The sequence below is a fragment of the Ischnura elegans genome, chromosome 6, assembly GCF_921293095.1.
Source record: "Ischnura elegans chromosome 6, ioIscEleg1.1, whole genome shotgun sequence".
Classification (NCBI taxonomy): domain Eukaryota; kingdom Metazoa; phylum Arthropoda; class Insecta; order Odonata; family Coenagrionidae; genus Ischnura; species Ischnura elegans.
Window position 1 is genome coordinate 40,967,129 of NC_060251.1, and position 22,549 is coordinate 40,989,677.

At 39.6% G+C, this 22,549-nt stretch overlaps 1 protein-coding gene across 6 annotated transcripts in view; it reads left to right on the forward strand.

The window, feature by feature from the left end:
- LOC124160538 (dual specificity protein phosphatase 14-like) overlaps positions 1–22,549 on the forward strand; it is a 204,822-nt gene that overhangs the window by 93,315 nt on the left and 88,958 nt on the right. For all 6 annotated transcript variants that reach the window (XR_006865185.1, XR_006865181.1, XR_006865182.1 and 3 more), the window contains one exon: positions 7,161–7,433. The gene's annotated coding sequence lies outside the window, so the exon portion shown is untranslated. The remainder of the gene's footprint in view (positions 1–7,160; positions 7,434–22,549) is intronic.

Sequence of the window (22,549 nt, forward strand, 5' to 3'; positions counted from 1 at the left end):
ATGCCATCTCAGAACGTGCTCGTGGAAAATGATAAGTGTGATTCAGGATTTTCTCGCGAGCGTCGACCACCGTGCCCCTAGCGGCGGAATTCAAAAATAAGGCCATACATCTCGAAGCAGTGCCATTTTTTTCTCCCTCGCACACCTTCGACTCTGGGCAGATGGAAATAGCGCCGCAGTGGAACGCGGCTTTATCTGAGGGCGTCTTTAGTATTATTTATGATTTCTGAAATAGAAGAGAATTCGGGGGGGGGGGGGGCGTGGACGGGAAGGATTTGTGAAAAATATTGCCGACGGGATTAGAGGGTGTACGACCACGCGTGGGAACTAGACATGGAACGGTGGGTGACTAACGTTTAGGATATATTTAAAATGTATCCGTATTTAGTACTCATAAATCGTGGTTTAGTCCCCGATTTACGGCGACGTATTATAATAATATTATTCACCGCCGACCATATTTTTCTCCGACTTATTCCCGCCCTCCATACATCATTGCTTTACATGCCAGTAAAAATATCTAGCTGAGGTTGGAAATGTTAATGAAATTGGGTTTATGAATTTTAATAAAGGCCAAAATGTTCACAATGGCATAACTTTACGTAGCCTTCATTTCATTTAAGACAGTAAATAATGGTGAAATCGATTTTAGAGAATCTTTAATAGCTCATTTGACTACCAATACATATTACTACCTTCCTTGCCAGAGACTATTTTTAAGAAAAATTTGTGATTTTCGGAGATAGTGACGATTCCAAGTTTAGTTTCGAGTCTTTGAGTTGACGTGGAGAAGAAGACGGTCTCAATCAATCGATCAAATCTTCCACTCATTAGTTGCGCCAATTTAAGTTATTGTAAACGAAACTTAAGGGTTGGTTAATTAAAACTAGACGCGCCACAGGTGTTTTAAACAAATTTGAATTGGGATGACGAAAAATCAAATGGACACTTTGCACTAGAATCGCTCGAAATTATTTTCGTGCGTAGCTAAAGCCTAAATCACTCGATCGTTTCTTCTATCCCTCAGAATGATAGCTCAAGCGATAGGTTTTCAGGGACCAAAAGAGTAATCCCTCGACTCATCATTGTGTGAATCACACGATCATTCCCACCATTATTTCATCGCATTTTCCGTCAATTTCCGTATTTACAGCAGTCATTCAATTAAAAGTCAAGCAGGGCGTTACAATCGCCATAAGCGGCCGTGCGATGCGTTTTGCTGAAGGACGATGCCAGCGATTGTTTCAGCGACGGAAAGAGGGACGCGGCGAGTGATGGAAAAAGGGATGAGATTCCCATCCCTCGAGCCATCGTGGAAAATGATCGCGTAAAACGGTCATATCTTCCACCACCATTGGTGTGATCGCTGGATGTGTCCCTCCTAAGGGATGGAAAAAATGATTCTTTGATTCAGACTTAAGGATTCACCTAATGATGAAGAAATGAGCGTTTATTCCACATCGGAATCAATCCCGAAAGATTCAGGAACTCTAAGACAAGGTAATCTGCGAAATAACCTCATAAGACACGCTATTATTGACTCAAGTTGTTGATGAGAACATTGCGAGAGTTATCGAAGAATTTGGATGCATACCAGTGGTAGCATCGCATTTGTAATCTACTTTAATGGCTGAGTTATGGGGATGAATGCCTCGAACGATAGGGTAGCCCTTATGGATGAATCACTTGCACCGTCAAGTTTAGATCCCCTTCAATGGCGCATTGGCTCCATTGAAAGGGTGTTGTGTGGGCTGGTCATGAATCGTGCATCGTGTCTATTCACCGTGATATCCGTTCCAATGTCTGCCTCTCGAGACATGTGAAGACAGTTGATCAGGCGTCTCAACATCTTGTCTTCATGCATTCATTGGGTTTAATCCTGGGATGGCAAGTGAAACGAAACGAAAATACGAGGCCTAGGTTTAGTTTCGTTCCCGCACGAAATTAAAATCATCAAGGAGTTTAGTTTCGACCCGGGACGAAACTTTACTCCCAGGAACGAAACTAAATTAATCAAAGCTCCGCTACTCATTGTTAAGCTTCGATCCCAGAAATTGAGGGGAGGGGGATGAAATGGAATAATTTCGAACCATTACGTTTCGCATACGAGTAGGGAGGTTAAAACATTGAGCTTAAAAATCGAATGGCTAGTTTGTGTTTACCGTTCTCCTTTTAGTGGTAAAAATATGAGTGCCCCGTGCATCTAATGGGGGTAGGCCGAACCTCTACTTCATTCAAACATACTTCGTACTCGGTGTGTGGGTCGAAACTATATAAACTGTTCGAAGGTGAAGCGCGTGGTCCCTCCGGTGCGAAACATATTCTGTGTTTTGTTTCGTCCCAGAGTTTTAGTTTACTTTCGACCCGAAGTAGTTTTGACTCCGACTTCGTTTCGACCCTGAGTGTAGTTCCCCGGGCTCAAATCTATTTCGCTCCCGGGAACGAAACTATTAAAACATTACTGGTATTGACTTTCGTTTAGTCTCTATTACCATCCCTGGTTTAATCATAGAATCAAGATTTTTCATTCTGTCATAGTTCTGGAATCCTAAGATTAGTATATTGCAATCCTCAAGTCCCCTAGCTAGTTCATTCCGTTCCGTGATGTTCTTCTGCCTTCTGTCCCTCCTATTTGATCTGTCTCAAGTACTTATCTCTTGGCCTCCCAAAGGGGACTTTTCCTTCCTTTCCTCCGTTATGTTGCTCACGTAATCACTGTGTCGTATGACTGTTATTTTATCTTCCGAATAGTGCTCTACAGGAGACAGATGGTATGGATAGAGCGAGTACTTAGCGGGGAGGGGGCGTTGAAAACAATGTTGGAGAGTAGAATGTAGGGTAAAAGAGAGAGAGAGGGAAGAAGAGAACTGGATTCTTTGATAGAATAAAAGGGAATAGGCCTTATTGTGAATTGAGGAGGGAAGTCCGTGAAGTAAAGGAAGGCTACTACAGTTCTTCTTAAGTACTCCATTGAAATCTACCTTATCGGTAGAATTCTTCAATAATAATAGTGCTCTACAGTTCCCTTTCTTCTCCTATTCACCGGTACACCTCCTTGTTTCCAATGGAGGATCAATAGGGGTTGGAGGATTAATAGGTGGTTGCGCGGTTACCTCCTCCGTAATTTCTGGAAAAAATTGGAATAATGGTATGGTATTCTATTTGGAGGAGTCGACCGATAGCTGAGGTCACTTGCGCCATGAGGGATGGGTATGGAAGGAAGAGTGAAGAGAAACCCGGCATCGGCATTAGCCTGCACTTAACGAAAGGCGCCAAGAGGAAAACGGATTAACGTCCCATCCGACGGGCGGAGTGTTGAGCTTAAAATGGCCTCCACATAACATTCAAGCAGGGATCCGGCAGTCTCTGAAAATACTCTGCGGCCCACGGGGTATTTGAATCCGGGCCCACGGGGTAGGAAGCCAGCACTCCAACTCTATCCCCTAAAATGATGGTAATTTTTAAGGTCGTTCACAGGTGGAAGTTTTATTACATCAGGTTTACTAGGTATGCACTACATAGAACAAGTAACTTTGTTCGCAGTCACGCGCACGAGTACAAATTTATATACACCAGCAATATATTCGCCTTGAAAAAATCATTGCCCTAGCCGGGATTCAGTCTGAGATTGGCCTTGGAAGAAGATGGCTTGGTGTAGGTAGTGGCATTCCTGGCCGGAAATCGGGAGATCAGGGTTCGAATCCCAACTAAGACAAATGATCCATGATCAAACATAGAATTGGCATTGAAAGACCTTGAGAATGGCTTAGTGTCGAAACCATGGTCGGTAGTGGAGTTATATATTGAAGTGTGGAAATTACTATTGGTATATTGTATTTTATCATGGATATATCTCATTTCCACATCGTCAAGCGTAAAACGATTCCATACGTAAGACAATTTTCATTCTTGGTGTATTTAACGACCAATGTGTACAAATAATTGATTAATACCAGAAAGCCACTTGTCTGCGCATATACGCGTGAGAGACACTATCGTTGGAAGGTGTTGCATACAACCCAGGCGCCGCGGAAAGTTACACATCCTCCACTCCCACCAAAACAACGACATTAATCCGCCCCTGATCATTTCGCACCCTATCCTTTCATCTAATATTGAGCTTCCGCAGCTAGTACCAAGTCTCTAAAGCTTATAGTATTTTCTGAATAGCTTTTCCTTTGGTACATGTTTCATATACGTAGAGTATCAAGGTCGTAGGCAACAAAAACTGTAGGGGATTGATTATATTTCTGTGGGGTTGCGCTTAAAATCGTGTCTTCTGAATTTACGGGGGAAGTATTAATGTAACCCCTAAATTCTCTTATTCGCTACGGCCTTGCACACAATTTGCACCAGCAAGCGTCCTGATCGTGCGGCACATCACTGATTGAACTTATGATGTAAGTGTCGATCCTGTCGTGCGAAAATCATGTAAAAAAAGTAGCCTTTATTAGATTTCCATGAGTACGCGAACCGAAATAAGTACGTCATAATAATTATTCGTGTGTAATTTCGAATCAATGCCTTCTTAGATAATACATAAATGGAGGTATTTTTATTTCTGGTGGGTTATCATATTAAATGTAACTTTCAATGATTCAGATTGATGTTACGATGAACTCTATGATGGTGTACCCTCACTGTGATCATTCTATTCAATTCAACATTGTTGATGATATTCATAGTCGCACTCGAATCGCTATAATTTTAAATGAATGCATTCTTAAATAGCACATAAATGGACGGCAATGGGCATTTTAATGCCGAATATCGATAGAATGGGGAGAAAAGAACCAGGTAGCTCTAGATATGAAGATCTGATGCTTTCCCGGCGAATATATTCGAAAAAGGCTATTCGGGCTTCCAGCCGGGTGGTCTCCCTCCATTCTGCCGACGTTTCGGAACACGAGTCGGGCTCCATCATCAGGGCTAATTAGAAATGACTAAGGTTCCGAAACGTCGGCAGAATGGAGGGAGACCACCCGGCTGGAAGCCCGAATAGCCTCTCTCGAGCTCTAGATATTGTTACCTCCACTGCACAAGCGCTCAACTATCGCCTACCGAATCAAATTCGCTCATCTAGGGGCCCAACGCTCATCTCCGAAGCTTGGAGAATTGGATGTTAGCGTTTATGCTCCGGCTACTGCCAGCTGCGCGCATTCGTATTGTTAGGCTAATAGATGATCGGATTTGATTCGGTGGGCGATATTTGAACGCTTGTGTGGTACATAAAAATGTTGTAAATAAAAATTTGGTAAATAAAAATGATAAATAGTTTCTCTTTCTCAGTACACATGTCATGCGTATTGCACATACATCACCTTTTGTTGTTCACATCACAATTTATACTATACACAGTACCTACGGCGCATATAATTCACCAAGAAAAGAATTGTAGCAGAAATGTCCTGCAGTCTAACGTCTTCGTAAATTTATCAATAATTGATGTATGCCCATAGAATTTAGAAAAAATAGTGTTTTAGAACTCGTTTTAGGAGTTATTTCTAATGATGGTGTGTATTTTTCTCGTTCACATCCGTTTCACACGTTGTTCACAAGTTTCCTATTTTGGTTTCCTTCGTGATATTTTTTCGGCCATGGCGATAAACGGCTACTCGTTAAATCCTATTCTGAGGCACGAATTTGGCTTTGGCATCCGCAGAAATATGCGTCCAAGAGAGCGCCTAATTGCTGATGGTGGTTTCCGGTCCAAAACGACGCGCGGGAAATTAGACAGGATGCGCTTCCAACTCCTATCCCTCTCAACAAGCTCGCGACGTACTAAATTTGTGAACAAGCACCGCGGATGCCTGTTAGTAAAAACAACCAGCCAATACCTCAAAAAGCCCGTTAAATGGCCATCAAGAGCGCAGTATTGTTTTTTTTCATTGCCTTCTTGCGTGCGTGAGTCTCACCTATTTCCGTCGGCGTACTGCAGTCGTTGACCATAAGTTCCCTAGTCGTTAAGACGCTGAAGATAAGCCAGAATGCGGTAGTATTAACTCTAGGCTAGTGATGTCAAATATCTGGGTAGTTATGGCTTTGGGTGATGACTAGTATTATCTGTGTCATATGGTTGGTGGTCATTAATGTTTTGTTATTTTAAGCAATCGTAAATAAGGATACCTCATGATATTTTATATAAATTTAATTTCAATTAAGTTCGGGAAATTAGGCATTACGAGTAGATGCATAAATTCGATGGTATTATGCTGTTATTTATTACGCCATTATCAATTTTGGTATTTTAGGCATTATTAAATATGGATACCTCATGATATTCAATATTTTAAATTGATTTAATTTTAATTAAACTTGGAAAGTTAGGCAGTACGAGCAGATGCATAAATTCGATGGTATTATGCTGTTATTTATTACGCCATTATCAATTTTGTTAATTTAGACAATATTAAATATGGATACCTCATGATATTTAATATTTTAAATTGATTTAATTTTAATTATACTTGGAAAGTTAGGCAGTACGAGCAGATGCATAAATTCGTTGGTATTATGCTGTTATTTATTACGCCATTATCAATTTTGTTATTTTAGGCAATATTAAATATGGATACCTCATGATATTTAATATTTTAAATTGATTTAATTTTAATCAAACTTGGGCAGTACGAGTAGATGGATAAATTCGATAGTATTACGCTACCTCTAAGCGGCGGGATTACACAGCTTAATCGCCCAGAAAGAGAGGGAAGGACATGTTTTCATACGCCTTTATTTGTTAAGTGTAAATAAAAATGTTTTAGAGGAGAAAAGAAGTATTCGGAATACAAATTAACGATTGCGAAGTATGAATAGACAAAATGCACAATTATGGAATGGAAGATTCCTGCTATTTTTAAGGTTACGATAATTCTTAGAGTTGGAAAATTTTAATTGGCTTTAGAATCGGTAATTTTCGGAAATACGCACTTACATCCCTGGACCTTCGTACTGACTCAATATTCATTGCCATGTTATGGACTGTCAATTTACACAGCTGTTGGTGCTCACCCAAATTTTTCAAAGTGAATATCCTTTACGTTTTCCTCCACTTCGTTTAGCTCACTTTTTAAGCTCTATACTTCCTGCTTATAATTTGTTCTTTCAGTTCTTCGCTGTCAAAATCTTACCTTATTTATTTTTTGCTCATTATTTTTCAGTGAAAACGGAGGAACCAATTTGTGAATGCTGTTTCAGGAAATTATAATAGACCCGTTTCGTAAAGTTTCTTTGTGATCATGGATACCTCTTCAAGCTGCTTTTCGATCCATAATTTCATTCAGGAAGACTTCAAGATAATGTCATGACTCAAGTCCTAGCGGCAAGACAAGAGAAAAGCAGTCTTGCAGGAAGAAGACATCGCATGAGGAAGATCGCCCCTGAGCAAAATGCATTCACGATGGCATCGATCGATTGGTGCAGTGAAGTACGAGGTAAGTTGAGGCAAATTTGATGTTGATAATATTTTACTATGGCAATACAGTTACGTACGTCCGGGGCGAATATATAGGAGAGGCCCAGGGGGCCCAATAATGAAAACAATAAATTTATATGAACAAATATAAATATAATGGGCGTGAGAAAATAGTGGTACAAAGTTAATACAATCATTTTCATGGGATACGGCTGAAGTGGTTTAATTTGGTGCCTTTTCACCAATAATGACAGTCATTTATGAATTGCAATAAAAAGGATAAAGTATTTTTAGTAGTGTTAGTGTTAGCGACAATTATATTTTTTCTGATTCCATTTTAATTACATTTAAGGCAATTGATGAGAAAACTTATCATTTAGAAGCCAAGAAATCATGACATTACTAATGCATAGTACGGTGTGGTATTTGGAGGAGGCGACCGACTGTTAAGATCATTTGCGCCATGAGATAAGGATATGGAAGGAAGGGTGGAGAGAAACCCGGTGTCGGCATCCGCCTGCTCTTAACGAGAGGCGCCAAGGGGACCACGGCTTAACGTCCCATCCGACGGACGGAGTGTTGAGCTTAAAATGTCCTCCACACAGCATTCGAGCAGTCTCTGCAAATTCTTCGCCGCCGCCGGGATTTGAACCCGAACCCACGAGGTGGAAAGCCAAAGCTTAACCCACCTCACCAATTCGATCTCCACTAATTTATTGGTGGAATAGGAAATAAAGTGACGGGAGACTGCAAACCAGTCTTTTTGGATGTAATTTCGAGAAATATGGTGGGAAATTGGCATTTTGCCAGCATATATAAGGTATTTTTGTAAGATTTATTAACACTTTCGGACTTAATCATATGAGTGAACGAGCTCCTATAAAACATCAAGCATTAGAGTGGACACTTAAGTGTATTATAGTTCGACTCATAAATTAACTTGGCTGAACCCACCATTAATCCATGTAAGTTTTAACGACTTGCTTTCGTGAAAGATTTTCGTATATTTTTTTTATATTTATTTATCTTGAAATTTGTCACATTAATTCTGCGGGATCATTTGTGTTTTTTCGTGGAATATGATAATGTCGATAGAATTTTTCTTTAGAGATTTTAATAACTTTGAACAATTAGATGTTACTTGTTTCATTATTTTTCTCGTGAGATTATTTTATAATAGACTATGTTTCATAGTTTGTCTTGTTCTAAAATAGTCAATTTGTTATTCTTGTCCTCATTGAATCTGGAATTCTTTCATTGAGCTATCGAAATATTGAGTTATCAAAAAAACCGGTCAAATATTGGGAAAAAAACAATATATATAATTTTTTGCTGTTTTTAGTTTATTAAATCTAGTTACATAAATTAGACCGGAAGTAAGAGAACTAATACAGTACTATATATGAGATATTTGTTTGAGTTTTAAATTAGAAAATATATTAATGTGAGGTTTATAAGGAATTCGGTCTCCGTAGCATGGTATAATTTCGTTCTTCATAGTTTAAAAAATGCAGCATTTTACAATACCTTGCCAGGAATATATTAATAAATGATAAAGGATATATAAATCAGTAAAAAGTAGGTGAATAGGGTAGTTTCCTTCATCAAAGAAAACGAAAGGCATTGATTGCGATTCGTTACCCACCATTACTGTATTCATAATATACAAATTATTTTGTTTTAGAAATACCGGTTTAGACGAATGGCAATGGTCCATTTTTATCCTCATTTGAAAAGGGCCAGATTGGCGCCCATGCGATGCCACTCCACGTGACGTCACAGGGACCTAGTTTCTATACGAGAAGATGCATGCATGAGGCGCAGAGCTCAGGGAGACATGTCTTAATAATCACCTATTAAAACTGGCTAAGGTCGGAAAGTTATCTTCGTTTGATAAGGTATTAATAATCCTTATTTAAGCCTAGCGCTACCAGTCAGCAGGGTACTCAGCTACCCGCTAGCAGCCTGCATCGTATCAGCGCTCAACTCGCATCAAGGTCACTTCACAGGGCAGCAGCGGGAACCAGAAATACGTCACACGGAGAGATTTCCCGACATTCATACTTACGCGTCGCGTTTTCGCGCGCTTGAAAATTTTCACTTTTCATTTAATCGCGAAAAATAGATATCGTCATGTAAAAATCTAAAAGCGTGAAATACGTACTCCAGGAGTAATAATCTTTCAATTTAGGCAATAAAAAAATAATAGGAAACCACCCTATTCAACGCTTCATTGTATTAATTTCCTACTGAGGACGCCGTACTATATTTGTAACTGATACAGCTCCCGAGAGCAAGACTTAAAACAGTGGGATAGTATTTCCACGCATTAGATTATCCTTATTGTTCTCGCGTTTGCCAGACATGCTCGTTTTTCTCTTAAGCGCGCACCTGAGTCGGTAATTAGTATAGCTCTCTCACACACAAGGCTACTCGTAGCCTCGGACACCATCTTGCGCACTTGCCTTGGTGATAAGTGAGTGAAGTGACGGCTGGCGCCTAGCCTCATGCCCCCTGCAAGACCCCTCATTGCGAAAGGGAAAAAGAGGTCGTTCACGCCTCGGGATATTAATTTCTGGCGGAGGGCGAGGGAATCACGGTACGAAATCTTTTTCTTGGAAATCTTAATTTCAGTCGTCAGGTTCTACGGTTTTAGTATTTCATACGGAATGGGTACATATAGCTATTTAGCGAAAATGTTCCAAAAATGATCCATAATACATATTTTGATGCTGTAAAAAATTCATTATTGTCAGTGAGATTCATGTTTGTATATGAAGGTATGGAAATATCCCTATAACTTTGTTTACTTACGTTTTTCGTGATGGTTTTGAGGTTTTATATTAATTAAACCTTGTCCCTCGAGATGGTCTGCTTTCAAGCCACCTTATCAGGAGGATAAAACAATTTACTTTTTACTTGTACAAATAAATAATAATTTGAAGAATGACCAACAGAAGAGGTGGTTTACCTAGTAAGAGCAATAACTGCATGAACTGCTTGGTTGCAATTCATGCAATGAAGTTATGAATTTCTATGTCAGTCAAACGGTAGTGTGTTAACCACTTTGAAGGTCAAACGCGGTTCTAGCGCTTTTGCAGTTGTCACCCAGCATATAATTACCATGTTAGTTATGGATATTTCAGAGTATATAAGTATTTTATTTGCAGAGGATAACCCAGGTAATTAGCTACATAATGAAGATGTTAAGTACCTTGGGGTGATGAATTCCCTTTTGTGTTGATTTTGTATTGGTTTCCTTGAAGCATATATACCTGGGATTTCATTGAGTGCATCCTATGAAAAATCTTGTTGTAAATGCTAAAGTTAATAACCTCAGAGAAACTTGAGCCTCAAAATCTTCCTCTCAACAAAAAAGCCTTTCTCTCTTCGATTTGGATGGTTGGGTGATTCCCTATCCTCTGGGATCGTAAACTTTTTTTAGTTATTATATAACCCGAGGTACATGACGTGAAACTAGACCTTTATTTTTGGAAGAATTTGTTGAAGATCGATGCATTGTAGTCGTAACGGTGCAGCGGGTTTGAAAGATAAGCTGCTAGAAAATTTCTGGTTGCAGAACGCGTGCCTGAAATTCCTTTGATGCGCTCCCTAGAGCTTTTATGATTAATGTGGCCTTTTCGTCGCTGGGAAACCCTAATCCGCGACTTACCATCCCCCTTCACTCAGCAAATGCCTCGCTCAGGAATAGCAATCATCGCACCGGCTTTATTGCCTTCCCTCGCGTGCCACTCTTGAAAGGCCCCTTGATCCCGTCTCGGTATTAAATGATCCCTCTGGAGACATTCAAGTCTACTCGGTTCAAAAATCGCAAAAAGAACTGAAAATACACTGCAGGGTTCAAATGCAGTGAGCTTGCTCGTCAATAGTCAACAATGGACAGTAATAAGACTGGTTTGAGCAATTTCACCGCTCGATTATTCTCGCAATTAATCTTTTAACCAGGGATGGCAATAGAATCTAAACGAAAGTCTAAAACCAGTAAAATTTCAATAGTTTCCTTCCCGGGAGCGAATTGTAGAAACGAAACGAAATGGACTTAAACCCGGGGAGCTAAACTCAGGGTCGAAAAGAAATCGGAGTCAAACTCCTTCGGCCGTATTCATAGTTTCCTTAGTAAGCTACTAACGCCTAAGTAGCGTTCTAAGTAGTAGCATACTAGCAAAATGGTATTCATAGATCGTTAGTAAGGGCTACTAAGCCTAGTATGCTACTATCTTAGTAGCTGGTTCTTAGTCGCCCTCCGGCCTTGTTTAAGGGAGCTACTAAATATGGCGGACCGTTGTGGATGATCGAACTCCGGTTTTATTTGTATACTGTTATAGAGTTTTTATGCATTTGTGCCAAAATGGAATACGAGAATCCATTCTTTAAGCAAGGCAGGCAACGTATGTAGTGTAATTGTTGACAGGAATTGAAAGTTTTTCATAGCTGCGAGGAAGCTACGACTTGCAGTGAACTTGTGCCTCTAGTGTAAGTGAACACAATTTGTACATTCAGTGCGCCCCTAAGTGAATTGATTGCATATAGACGATGAAGTAAAGAGTGAAGCGACAAGTGAAGTGATTTGTGAGTGTATGAGCTTCGACAAAATGATTTATTTCTTTCATACTGGTTTAACCATTTCGATCAAAGGTATCTACTAGCTGTTGCGAAGGGGATATGTTTTATATTTGAAGCAGTTGTTCTTTAGGGAATCAGGAAACGCTTATAAATTTTCATTCGTTTGTACGCTTATAATTTGTGTTTGATTATATTACTTATTCTAGTCACTTTATCGTGAGCTTTCGGCAGTATTTACATTTCGCGTATTTCGTTGCGCTGTTGTTTTTGTTTTGGTTACGGTACGAGTGATAGTGGAGAGTGAGATTGGAAGTATGTTGATGTTACAATTTCTGGTTTAAAAATTTGTTTCAGCATATTTATTTCATTGTCCACGTAATGTTAATGTGAAATAACATCAACTGATTCTAAATCATTAGTGATGAGTGGGAAGTGAGATGTGAAGAATTCTTTCGAACGTCAACGAGTGCAAATTCTTTTGGTGTGTGCAGAGTGATTGGAAAACTGATTATCATTGTTTACTAGAGTCACGTTAAAGTGTTTTAAATTAAGTGTGAGTCAAGCTTTTCATTGAACCAGTTGATTCAGAATGTACGGATTATAAGTGTCATAAAGACAGCTCGTGAAATGTGAAGTGAAATGTTGTGTGCGTTGTAGTCCTATTTGTGATATGATCAGCAATAAATAAGTAAAACAAGTTACGTTAATTATGCTTTGTTTTTTTTATATTAACCACCTCTAGTAAACTATATGCCGTATATTTCCACACGCTGTCAATATTTGAAATATTTAAATGTAGCGAAGCAGATTGTTGTTTCCTTGACTAACACTTTAGGAGTTGCAAACATATGTTACTAATTGCTCGCACGTAGGTGTTTGTAACGTAATAAATGTGTGTCATTCACACATTTATCTCAACGTTATTTTCTTAACGTTTCATTTCTGCATTGCAAAAGTTTTCGTTTCTACTCCGACATTGAGGTGTATTTCTGCTTTCCGAATACAGATATGTATAATACTGACGTTGCTAGTTATGTATTTCCATACTAATCACGCATACACTAATGGAAACAAATATCGGAAGTGCAAGCAATACGCAATTTATATGATCAATAAATATACGGCCGTTTGTAAAGCAATAACTGCATCTGAAGCATACAAATGCTTCGGTATTACTCATAAATCTACCCTTTCCCAAAGGTATTGCATAATTTTTGTGTACAGCAATAAAAGAATATGTCTGAGATGCGATATCACATCGAATTATCCATTATGAAGTAAAAATTTCAATGCACTTTGCTGAATCAATTTCTTTTGTTTGATAGTGATACGAATTTTCCGCGCCGCGGAGGAGTCAGATGCAGTGTTGTCAAGCGTAGCCTAGCGGGTTGAACCCAAATCGCTACCGAGTATCGGCTGCCGAGCTGGCTAGTAGCATACTAAGTTAGTAGCTCTTAGTAGCTCACGTAATACAATCCATGAATACCATATCTTAGTAGGCGACTAAAAGGTCTTAGTAGCCGACTAAGTTAGTCGCCCTACTAGCGTGTTTTAGCGGAAATCTATGAATACGGCCGCTTGAAATTAAACTAAAACTCTGGGGCGAAACGAAACGTAGATAATGTTTCGCACCGGAGGGGCCACGTGCTTCACCTTCGAACAGTTTAGTTTCTACCCACACACCGAGTACGAAGAATGGTTGAATGAAGTAAACGTTCGGCCTACCGCCATACATGGGGCACTCATATTGTTACCACAAACAGGAGAACGGTGAACGCAAACTGCCTATTCGATTGATGTCTCCATGTTTCTGGGTTTCGCCGCGTGGATTTTCTCTGTGACGACAGTTTCTCCGGTATTCAAACCGGCGTCTTCAGGTCGAGCGGGTACACCGGGTCTTCAGGTACAATCGACCTGAAGACGCCGGTTGGAATACCGGAGAAACTGTCATCACAAAGAAAATCCACGCGGCGAAACCCAGAAATATGGAGACATCATCTAGACAACGCCGCGGAAAACTACGCATCAACTGCCTATTCGATTGTTCGATGGTGATGCACGTGGTCCCTCCGGTGCGGAACATTTTCTGCGTTTCGTTTCTTTCCAGGGTTTTACTTTAGGTCTGACCCGAAGTAGTTTTGAATCCGATTTCGTTTCGACACTGAGTTTAGCTCCCCAGGTTTAAATCCATTTCGTTTCATTTCTACATTTCGCTCCCGGGAACTTAGAAATTGAAATTTTACTGGTTTTGACATACGTATAGTCTCTATTGCCATCCCTGCTTCCAATAGGGTGGTTTCCTATTATTTTTTATTGCCTAAATTGAAAGATTATTACTCCTGGAGTACGTATTTCACGCTTTTAGATTTTTAAATGACGATATCTATTTTTCGCGATTAAATGAAAAGTGAAAATTTTCTAGCGCGCGAAAACGCGACGCGTAAGTATGAATTCCGGGAAATCTCTCCGTGTGACGTATTTCTGGTTCCCGCTGCCGCCTTGTGAGGTGACCTTGAGGCGAGTTGAGCGCTGATACGACACAGGCTGCTAGCGGGTGGCTGAGTACCCTGCTGGCTGGTAGCGCTTGGCTTAAATAAGGATTATTAATTCCTTATCAAACGAAGAAAACTTTCCGACCATAGCCAGTTTTAATAGGTGATTATTAAGACATGTTTCCCTAGGCTCTGTGGCTCATGCATGCATTGGTAACCTCAGACGATGTATAACTCCTATCTTCTCGTATAGAAACTAGGTCCCTGTGACGTCACGTGGAGTGGCATCGCATGGGCGCCAATCCGGCCCTTTTCAAATGAGGATAAAAATGGACCATTGCCATTCGTCTAAACCGGTATTTCTAAAGCGAAATAATTTGTATATTATGAATACAGTAATGGTGGGTAACGAATCGCAATCAATGACTTTCGTTTTCTTTGATGAAGGAAACTACCCTATTGTCCTTCGACGATTATCTTCATCAGGCCATCGAATCTCAAGATATAGCCGATTAGGTTGTATCGTCTTGGTATCAAGGTTTTGACGAGGCTTCTCTCTGCTCTTCTCATGATAATTCTTATCTCACTTGGAGTATCAATTTGATTTTTTTCATTCTTCTGCGGCACCACATTTCGAATGCCTTAATCGTTGCTTTCCTTGCTGCTAGCCGGTAGCAGAGTACCCTGCTAGCACGTAGCGCTTGGCTAATTTAATCTAGGCTAGGCTGCTAACAGTTAGTGCTTGGCTTAATTAAGGATAATTAATCCCCTATCGAACGAAGGGAACTTTCCGACCATAGGCAATTTTAATAGGTGATTATTAAGATATGTTTCCCTGAGCTCTGTGCCTCATGCATGCATTGGTAATCTCAGACGATGTAAAACCCTTGACTACTCGTATAGCATCTGGGCCCCTGTGACGTCACGTGGAGTGGCCTCGCATGGACGCCAATGTGGCCGTTTTCAAATGAGCTTAAAATTAACCATTAACATTCGTCTAAACTGGGATTTCTAAAACCAAATAATCATCTGTATATTATGAATGCACTAATGGTGGGTAACGAATCGCAATCAATGCCTTTCGTTTTCTTTGATGAAGGAAACTACCCTATTGATTGAATTGCACTTGTCAGTGTGACGTTCCTCTACCTTGGCTAGCTACACGCAGCTGACATTGTGCCGGACGCGGACTGATTTCGTCCGCGCCTTTGTGAACGACGGCGACCGCTCTCCGCGTCCCGCGCACAAAACGCGGACCGTCCGAGTCCATGTGAAACGGGCCTAAGCAGTCCCCTTGGCCGACACCGTCGATATTAGTCGCGAACATCACGAAAAATGGGCGACGCGTGGCGATTTATCATTCAAGCCCTATCACAATCGACAATAAAATAAAATTGATGATTTCGTTCAACCAGAGCTTTCGGAAGGAATGCCATCAGTAACTTCTCAATGCTGATCTGATTCCCTATGCTCGTTGAACATATTTCCTCTCTTAACCCTTCCGTGACTGTGCCTAGAAAACTTAGCCGAACGACTGTGTGGGATATCTCAGGAACCCCATTTATAATTCATAAATTATATGTTGTATTTTAGTCTTTCCTGTAATTCAACACCATGACTCTTTTTTTAATGACATAACATCCTGTTTTGTGTTATTTATAAATAAATTGGTTGCTACATTTAGGTTTTTACATTTATTTTGTGTGTAATAGCAGGAATCTTTCATGTTTTGCTATTGTAACTGTACACTGACTAACATGCTATGAAAAAAACTAGTACAAAGGTTGTCATCTTGTAGAATATTGGCGTTATTGAAGTTATAATATAATAAAATTTATTGCATTCAACTTTTATCCCTGCACTCATATAGCAAGCTAGTCTTGTTTTCCTCCCGCCAACAGCTGTGCGAGTTAACGGAGTTACCCCACCGATAAAAATTAAAGTTTTCAAAAATAATTTTAAATTTAAAAAAATCATTCGACGACTGAATAATGAAAAAGTGGTTGAGCTTGAATACAAAAAATATCAAAGGGACAAAGTTAAAAAAAATGTATAACATTATCATAATTTGGGGTAACTGAGTTATCCCGCGCAGTCACGGAAGGGTTAAGAATCTGCCTACTCTCTTGGAAAACTTAATTCTGCGGCTGGTAACCCCGTCCGCGGAGTGAATGGCTCTCTCAAGAATAGCAATCATCACCATTGCTACCCCTTAAGCCCGTTGAGACTTGAAATGGGAGCCCACCACATGAGCATGATCCCGTCTCGACAGTTATCATCCCTCACAAAGCCACTCAATCCTGGCGCAGTTCCTTTTAGAAAGCACGGCGATAAAAAGTATGGAATGTAGCGGAGTCACTGTAACGTTCCTTTCCTGGCATCGTATCCAACCGAACGTGGCCACAAATTACTATCGCTCTGCGTTATTATTTGTTTGACCTGGTTTGGTTTCCAAGAATGCATAGTTAAAATAACTATGATTTTTATGTAAAGGTATAGGTTTGAAAATAATAAATATACATTTATTTATTTAATCATTAAATAAAATCAATTTTTTTGAAATCAATAAATAAAATAAATGTTTTTGAAATCAATAAATAAAATCAATTTTTTAATCAATAAATGAGATCAATTAATTTCAAATCATTTATGTTTATCAATTTTGTTTATAATTGATTATTTTTGTTCGTTTTATCAAATTGATTACCTACCTACCTTAAGAAAACGCCTCAAAAGAAAGTATGAATTGAAGTGGAAGACTTTCGTTCCTTTGTCGGCAAGGTATCCAGCTAAATGTGGCGACGAGTCCATACTAATTCCAAAATTCATCCTTGGCCGCGTATCATAGGCAGCGAGGTTTAAAGCGCCTCAATTGCAAACTGCGTATTGTTTCCGTTTTTTCCGTTTCGGCGATCGTTGCTTTTGTCAGTAGCAAATTTGATAGTTAGCTGGTTACTACACTCCCATCAGTTGGAGAATTTTTGAGGCCATAGGACTTGAATATGCTCCTTCTTTGTGATAAGTATGAGGTCATAATAATATTATTAGCGCTGAGAAAAACGTCGAAACCTTCCAGTATTACGTATGAATCCCTGGAATTCATGCATGCATCTCCTTATATTGATATTAATTACCATGAGAAAAATTGTAATTACATTTAAATTGTAATTGAGGTACATCCTTGATGAACCGCGGGGGCGTAACATCTAGCACCATTTGATCTCGTTAAAATTATCGTTGAAATGAAAGGACCTGGATATCGTAGTGGTCTGCTCTGCGGTTCCCCACTTGAGGTTCGAGGTTATCGTAACTCCCAGGTACTTCACTTCGTCTGTTACCTTTATGTTAATATCATCCACTGCATAAACATGGTTAGAGTTGGACGAATTCCGCAAGAAATGTAGTGCCATGCATTTGCTCAGATTAAGTTCGAGTCCCCACTCTTGGCTCCACAAATGAACGTTGTTTAAGTCAGATGATAGAATTTCATAGTCAGAGTGATCACTAATTTCGCGATAGATGACAGCGTCGTCAGCAAATAGACGTACTTTACTGCTAATGCGGAAGCAGAGATCATTAATGTATATAATGAACAACAGGGGGCCGATTACGCTTCCTTGTGGAACATCTGATGTAACTTTTACAACATCAAAGCTAATTCCGTCAAGAACTACTTTTTGCTTACGATCTCTGAGAAAGTCGCATATCCAGTTTACGACTGTTTCGTTTAATCCGCATGACTGTAATTTGTATAAAAGTTTGTTGTGAGGTACGGTGTCGAAAGCTTTCTTAAAATCTAGAAATAGTGCGTCAACTTGTCTTTTCGATTCACCAGATTTTAAAACGTCGTGAAGAAAGAGCACGAGCTGTGTTTCGTATGATCTACGTATTCGGAATCCGTGTTGATAGTCATGGAGGAAGTTACGTCTGTCCAGGAAAGTCATGATATTGCTAACGACGATGCTAATGCTCAAGTATTTTGCCTATAATCAATGTTAATGAAATCGGACGGTAGTTGCCTGGGTCATGTCTGTTTCCCTTTTTGAATATGGGTGTAACGCTTGCAATTCCTGTCTAGCGGTAACTTCCCTTCGGGGAGTGACTTCTTGAATATGATCTCTAAGTAAGGGAAAGTTAAGGGTCGGAGTAATAAAAAAATATTATTCCAAGAAATGATAAATTTCTCGATACCCTAAGGCACTCAAATTAAGGTATCTAAAAATCAATAAAAATTATGATGGTCTTCATAAATGTTGTCAGTTTCATTTTAATTGATTTTGCTCTTGGATTCCATTCTAAACTACCTGAAATTTATCTCGCGTAATAGAACAACTTGTGAGCTGCATGCATACATGAGTTACATCATTAGAATAATAGACTGCGATGGCGCACTTGCACGGTCCTTTGGCGACGAAACACTTGCGAAATGAAGATTAACCGAGTTTGTTTTCCCTCACATATGTTTTCAAGATTTTTTAGGTGACTTTTGCGTTGGCACAAGCAGAAAATGGGAGCCAGTTTCTTTCACTACGATTCATTGTGATTTGCCAACAAGTAGAAAATTGTTTCTTGAGGAAATTTAGGTGAAAATGTCCGGAGATTTTACCCAGATTTGAACCGTCTTAGCCATGTCCAAGCGCTTTTATGCTTCAATATTTTGGACATAAATGGGTTATCCTTAAGAGCAAGATAGGAGTACATTTACTCTGAATTAAGTTGGAATAATTCAATTAAAACTGCTAAAAATTGAATTCATTTTAAAAAATGAGAAAGCAGCATTTTTTTATTATAGCTTTTATGTTTAGCAGCAGCAGTTGACTTGAAATAGAGTTAGCTGCGCTATTTGAGGTAAAATCGCTTTTTTCACCCGAGGAAATCCTCTGTTTTTATGGAGAGACCTGCTAATGTTTCCTTTAAAACCCATTTCCTAGAATTAATGTGCGTGCGACCAGCATATTGCGAAAGAATCCTGTTCTTGGGAAATGTGGGACCTACCAATCAATGATTGATTCTTGCCCCAAGGTTGCATGGAAGATCGGTACGAACCGTCCGTATTGTTCGTAGGCAATTTCTCAATTTAAATACCATTTCGTTTATTTTTATCTGTGTTCATTCTCTCTCTCATTGCAAACCATTATCTTGTTTTTGCTTCGCAGTTACTACTAATTTTTCCCAATGATTGCCTCAGAATCGGACTGAATTATTTTTTTGAAACATAATCTGTTTGATTTATCGCCAAGTGATCATCTGATTGACGTATTATTGCGTGAACGTGCAAAATGTATAAAATATGTTATACAAAATGTTTACTGTCAGCAAATTTATTTTTTCTATTTTAGTGGTGGTCTTCTTTATTCTGCTATTCAAAGGTTGTGTATATTTTTGTCAGCACCCCTTAAATACTGTCCAATGAGTTTCTCCAGCAATTGAATATACATTTAAAATGTATTTCACCAGGCTGTTGGGGGATATCGAAGGCACAAATATTTATGCTCGAACTTCACCTCATTTGCCGTTACTGTTAATGGGGGGACCTATTTAAGATCGAATTGGAGGCCAATGTGTGATGATAGTTTACATTTTATTTTCATTCTTGGGCTCTTAATGGCTAAATATTTATATCCACTTTTCAGATTTTTCCTCTCAGTATTTATAGCGTGTTGTAGTGTATCATCAATGGAGGAAATCGATCAAGGGTATCTTAAATTTGTTTTTTTTTCCACGGAATCTGATGGTATCTTGCTTGCTCGTCCGAAAATAATGTGATGAGTATCAGCTGTTGTCTGCAATTTGCCCTTGTACTGGTTTACGCGGTTATCTAACGATAACTTAGTAGTAAATTGCCATCGCATCGCTCGTTAAAATTTAATGAAAAAAGTCATAATCTCAGCGTCATTGGTGATGACGAACCACAGCTTATACCAGGCGATTACCCCAACTAGTGGTTTGAAAATAAATACTTCGAAGTGTGAATAAAATGGCTTCCTCACTATCAACGTTTATGCGGTAGGACATGTAATATACGCGTTAGTACGCGTTCTTTGTTAATGCGAATGAATATTTATGCGACCTTAGTCAAGGCTGAGAAAATAAATAGTTAGCTCTCTCAGTTATGTGTAAATGTCCTCCACTTAATGCAAAAAGTTTAAAATAGTACTTTTCAATTTCTGCTTCCAGTACGTAGTATCAATTTCCGAGTCGTATCCCGTCTTCACGGTTGTATTTTATTCTGTGGTCATGCAGCTTGTATGTTTTCATCAGGGGTGTGTTGTTAAAAGAGATCATTCTCCTGGAAACAAAATCTCGGCCTTATAAATATCGGCAGCAGTGGATAAATTGATCTGGTGGAGGACTCGAATAGCTTTCACGGTTGAAGGATCGCAGGTTTTCCCGGAGAATTGTTTGTAGAGATACAGAGTTTCCCATCAGGTCCGGCGGTTGATTGGTATCGACGAAGTTTCGAAGGCGTAGTCTGCCATCTGTTATATCAGTCACCCTGTAGATGATAGAAGACTGCCCCTTTGAAACGTCGTCTCGGTGCCAATCAACCCGTGGATCCGGTATAAAAGTCAGTAACTATTCCTGCGGTTTTCACAGTTAGATCGACCGCATAAATGTGAATTTAAAATATTTCAGTCGTCTTCCTGTGCACCTTGGAACTGGACTTAGTTTAGGGGGACAAACGCGACCTTGTCTGAAATTTTTCGGGTCCGCTTGGCAAACCTTGCCAGCCGACGCGACGTGAACTCATCAGATCTTGTCCTCCAAATTTCTTAAGTTGACTGCATTCCTCGTCTTTCTCAGCTCAGCCAGACGTCTCTTCAAGTCACCTAGGCGACGAATCTCCACTCATCGCCGTCATTTTTCTCCAAGGGAGATGAAATATCTCCCTGTATCCGCCGGATTCTGTCATCTGCCTCCAGACGCCCATGTCAAGCCTTTAGCATCTCTGGCAGCAGAATTAAAATGGAGCTAACTCAAACAGTATTTCATACCGCAGTTGCGGTTTAGTTATAGCTGTTTGGGCGCAGTTTAGTTATATGTGTGTCGGTGGAGCTATTTGTTTGTGTAATGCGCAAAAACTTCGCAAAAAGAAAATTACTCGCTCACACTTGGACTCTGATCAAAATCTCCGATGTTGGGAATAAGGTAGAAGAACACATGCTTGACAAATATTTCTTATAAATTTAATTAGAACGAAATGTGATTGAACATAAAAGTAAGTATCTCGCAGTACTACTTAAGGAGTTATTAGCAAAATACGTTGGTTGAATGAAATGGGCTGCAGTAATCTCCAATTGCACAAATCAATGGACACAGAAAAATATACTCATAGGTAATTCTTAATGCCGTATAGGCTTTCATTTATTCTGGGATATAATTGTGATGGTAGTTAAAAATTAAATGGTTGTAATCAGCTATGGAAACCACGCATTAATTGTATTTATATTTTGTCTTCTTCGAAACACGATTTGACTAGCTTCTGCCTCTTTTAAGTGATTTCAATTATACTTTTTTATTCGTTACCTTTACTAATTAAATTTTATTTATTTTTCTAGGAAGTATTTTGATTTATTGCAATGGTATGCAATAAGCTGTCAAAAAATAGTGGAACTGGAAAAAATATCCTGGGGCTTATCAAAGTTGATTTGTCCCAAGACGTTACGTACAGGACAATATGTAAAAAAACGAACCAGCCACCTTAGCGAAGGTCCTCAACTTTCTTAGGAGAGCCGGCTAGGGTGGATCTGGGTGGGTGGGGGTTATCCGGTGGTCTTGAGCGGCGTTCTTGTGGCAGGAGGAAGGCGTTGGGATGAACGGATTGATCCCTCGGCTCCTTGTTTTGCTTGGCTGCCAAAGGAGAGGAAAGTGGGGGAGGGATATCCTTCCGTTCCTCCTTCCCCCACCTCCCTTGAAGCCCGCCTGAGGAATGCGGGCAGGGTGCGATTGCGAAAGTAAGCCGGGGATCGTAGTGCACGGGAGGGGGGTTAATGGTCGGGTGGTCATATCCGGTATCGCCTTTGCTGAAAAAGTACGGAGGCCTCTGGGCGTCAATTTA